Source organism: Capsicum annuum, chromosome 1 (genome assembly GCF_002878395.1).
Source record: "Capsicum annuum cultivar UCD-10X-F1 chromosome 1, UCD10Xv1.1, whole genome shotgun sequence".
Classification (NCBI taxonomy): Eukaryota; Viridiplantae; Streptophyta; class Magnoliopsida; order Solanales; family Solanaceae; genus Capsicum; species Capsicum annuum.
In genome coordinates this window covers 211,798,581-211,803,553 of record NC_061111.1, presented here as the reverse complement: position 1 = coordinate 211,803,553, position 4,973 = coordinate 211,798,581, and positions in this window count along the sequence as shown.

The window sequence follows — 4,973 nt, the reverse complement described above, 5'->3', positions numbered from 1 at the left end:
TATATATATATATATATATATATATATATATATATAAAATCAAAAAATAAAAATAATGTTAACAAATATTACTTAGACAACTAGTATTGACATATAAAAATACTATATAAGTTTATCTTTTAAGTGGTGCATGTAAATTTTTGAATATATATTTAAGACTTCAAGTATTATTATATGAAGTAGTATACATAGTATGTTCTATGTGTGTATATCTATAATCTATATCTATAATATATTAAAAGTGTGAAGACCCTTAGAAAAATGATTTGAACTTTTTGTCCTTCATTAAAAGAATCTCCTTTAGACAAAACTGACTTTTCACTATTTTCTTCAATTTATTATTTTATTATTTTTATTATATTAACTAGTCTCCTAAAATATATGGGTCTCCTAAAATATATGGAATAAGAATCAATTAATATTTTTCTTTGTACTGATCAATTAAAAAAATAATCCTAAAATAGGATAGCAAAATACTCTTAAAATAGGACTCCATTAAGAAAATACTTTTATAAATATTGAGATGCACGTTAAACTAGAGAAGAAACTATTAACTTATTGGAGAAATATTATTGATGCTCATCTAACTTGATTCGGTTGCATGTCTAGATTGATGGATGTTTAATTTTCTAACCCTCAACTTCTTCACTATTTTTGTCAACATAATAAAATTCAACGTGTGTGTATATATCTTCTTTGTTTTCATTCAAGTCATTCTTTAGTGGTAAAATTTTCGCCCAGACAAGAATTAGTTTCACCATAACTGAAGCTTTGTGATCACTATTGTATTATTTTGTTGTAGTTTACAGGTCGTAGATAAATTTACAGGTGACAGATGAATGTCGGTCGACTTTGAAATTTTTTTTGGGTAAAGGTTAGGTTTAATTGCATTCTTTTTATATCCTTGTTTTGAGAATTCTTTTTGTATAAAGGTAAAGTTTAGTTGTATTATTTTGATATTCTATTGTAGTATTATTTGTTATAGTTGACAGGTGATAGATGAGTGTCGGACGGCTTTAAATTATTTTTTTTTGTGTAAAGGGTAGATTTAATTATATTCTTTTGATGCCTCTATCATAGTATTGTTTTGTTGTAGTTTACAAGTGGTAGATGAATGTCGATCGACTTTAAGATTTTTTTTTATAAAAATTAGGTTTTAATTAAATAAATTCTCCAAAAGATGTTAAATTTAATTATTGTATTCATCTTTATTATTTAAACAAATATCCTATTTAGTGTAACGTTTGAACTTGATAAAGTGAGGTACACACACGAGATGCTTGCACCTAAACTAGTTTTCTAAAGTAGTATAACATGTAATGTATATATGTTTCAACTTTCAAGTGGTATTTTAAGTGGTATATATTCTATGTATATGAGTATATATTTTCTATAGACTAAAGTCTAAAGTAGTATATATTTAATGTATACATGTGCATATATTTTCTAAAGTAGTATATATGTAATGTATATTTGTTGTATGTATATTGTTTCAAGTAGTATTTTAAGTAGTATATATATTATATTGTGTGTATATATGTGTATATATTTTCTATAGACTAAAGTCTAAAGTAGGATATATTTAATGTATACATGTGTATATATTTTCTAAAGTAGTATATATGTAATGTATAGATGTTGTATGTATATTGTTTAATGTAGTTTGTTAAGTAGTATATAAATTATATTGTATGTATATATGTGTATATATTTTTTATAGACTAAAGTCTAAAGTAGTATGTATTTAATGTATACATGTGTATATTTTTTCTAAAGTAGTGTAATATGTAATGTATATACGTTATACGTTTATTATTTAACGTATTTAAAATGTATATATGTGTGTATATATAATATATACTTAAAAAAACATGAAAATTCAAATTTAATTTTTTCTTTTTTACATAAGGACCGGTTGTCGACCCATTTCTTGAACTAGGCCTGGTTGAACCGGTTCAGGTCGGTTAAAATCGGTTCTACACTATGTGGTCCAATCACGGGCCGTTTAGGGATTTTTTATTATTGGGCCCAGACTGGACCGACCCATTAAGAACTGAGCCCGACCCGGCCCACGACCCGGTAACATTTAATGAGCCGATGCCGGTTGGAACCAGACCGATACAGTTGACAGGTATAATCTATGGTATATTTAGCTCATTTTTTTCTTGAGAAGATTTATTGTTGCACTTTGGTAGTGATGATAAAAGAATAGAAACAAAGGGCTTCCACTTATGTTGCTCGAACTCTCTACAAATGATGCCGTACATGTGTTGGATCCTCTAAAAATGAATTATTTTTGGAGGATCTAACACAACCTCAATTGCAATTTTGAAGAGTCTGAGAAAGTCCTTACAACAAAAGGCAAATATTTAGTCGTGTAAATTGAAATAAATTTTAAGGTTCATAATCTAAGTTCAGCACGTAGGTGTTATCTCACTTGTGGACCGAGTCTTTGGAGCTGAAGTTTTGAACGAAAGAAAGTTTTGAATGGTCTTTTGTTTACCAAAGTCACCTTGTTCAATATGTAGTTTGCATTGTTCTTGTTTTTCTTTTCTTGATAATTGAAAAGTCGTTGATTACAACTCAAAAACTAGGTGGATAATGCGTTCGTTCCTCTATCCTTTTCCATTTAAGACTTGGTTTTTCAGTAAGATTCGAGTCCATGATGTTCTGCTGTTTATGTTGCTCGAGTTTTTCTTAAATGTTGTCGTACTTATATCATATCCTCTAAAAATATATTCCCTTCGTACCATTTTATGTCTCATTATTTTATTTTTGGTCTGTCCCAAAAAGAATGTCATCTTTGCTTATTTGACAACTATTTAATTGCATCATTCTCATTTTATACTTAGTGGGTCCCACTTAATAAGAAAAGTAACTTAAAAGTAAATATTAAAGGCTAAGAGCTCATTTGTTTGCACTTAATGGAGGTCTGAATCTGAATGGTTCAGACCATTAAGTGTATTTGTTTTTTATCAAAATTTTAGCTCTGAATAAGTTTTAATCATTCAAATCTAGAATCAAGTCTTAATAGGTCTGAAGAGGTATTTTGGTGTTGGATAATATTCAACGCCACTCTATTCATAATCATCAGTCACCACCTTTGCCACCGCCATCATTGTCAACCACCACCAATTACCTCCACCATCACAACCACCATCGACAATAAATTTCTCTACCAACCACTACAGTCAACCGTTACCACACCTACTACCTCTATTATTCTAATATATTTAACGCTACCACCGCCGTCAACAGCACCACCATCATAAACCACTACCGGCCAATCTCTACTATCGACAACTCATCTATCACAATTAGCACCACCGCTAACTATCATTAATACATCACAACCTCCACACATTCTTCGGCGGCGACCACCATTGTCACTAGTAACGTCACCTCTACCATCACTTCAATTACTATCATCGCTATAATTTATCTCTACTAACAACTATCTCCACCATCACAACTAACAATATATCCAACTAGCACCAACACATCGTCAACCGTCATTCATTCATTTTTTAGCCATCACAATCAACGCCTCCAACTATTAACATCAAGCAACGTCACATCACCACCACCACCACCACTATCAATCACCACCATCATAACAGTCACTACAATACCAACCATCACAACTATCACCACTAACATTACTAATAACTAACATCAATTATTGTCACCGCAACCACCACTATAAACCATCTCCACTATCACTAACAAACATAAATATTTTTTTAATTAAATAATAATTTTGTTGTATTAAATTACATACTTTTCTGGTATATAATTAGTTTTTTATTTGAATTGTATTTTTATTTTATTATATATACAAATAATTTTTTTTTGTACATTCAGATGTTAAAAAACAAACAGTCTTAATCATTCAATTTTCAGATCTAGAGACAACATCTTAATTATTCAAACGTGCATTCAGATTCAGACGTTTGAATCTTAAAAAAAACAAATGCAGCTAAAGCAACTTTAAGAGGAAAATTTTTATAAACTTTACAAAGTCATCACTTATGTTTTAAACTCCATATCCGGTCAAAAGGTGACACATAAAATGAGACGGAGGGAATACTACTATCAGAAAACTATACAAGTGTCCATCAACATTTTTGAAAAGTCCTAACTACATATAGTGGTTGCTCCTACCACACATCCTATGTTGTACTACCTTGGCCATTGAACCAAAGGCCTAGGGGCTATTTGGATTTGTTTTAATACATAAACCTTAATGTTTTTTTTTTTTTTTTTATTGTTCAAGGACCATTGTTAATGATCCTAGTTTATGTTAGATTAGGTACTGTTGACATTATAAACTGACATTTACATGCCTTTTTAACAAAGTCAAGTATAATTATAAGCATTATTCTTTCTGACAATCTGTTGTTAGCAAATAATAGAGGCAGTTCTGATAAGATCACTGACTCACAGGTCATTAGCATAACTACTTGTTAGAACTAGTTATTAATTTCTTTAATACTCAATCATTATGATGTGCTTACAACTTCTTGGAGATATTATTATTAATTTAAGAAACATGTAAGCACATGTTGAACTAGAACAAGATTCAAAGGATTTGATGTTGGTACGTTAAATATGTCACTAGTTTAACACCACAAGATGTTGGGTTCATAGTAATAAAAGGGTGTAAATGGAAATGCTAAAACATGCAGGAATACGTGAACAGTAGCACTGTTTCGCATGAACAGTGCACTGCTTCAGGAACTGACGTTTGAACAGTGACTGTTTCACGTGAACAGTAGCACTGTTACGTGAATAGTAGCACTGTTTCGCGTGAACAGTGCACTGCTTCACGAACTGCTGCATCAGTTCGAAACAGTGATGCAGTGTTTCATGAAATGGTGTACTGTTTCAGAAAATTACTGCAATGGTTTAAGTAAACAGACATGTATTTTCAGGAAAAGACACACACCTCTAAATTGAACCAATGCCACCTT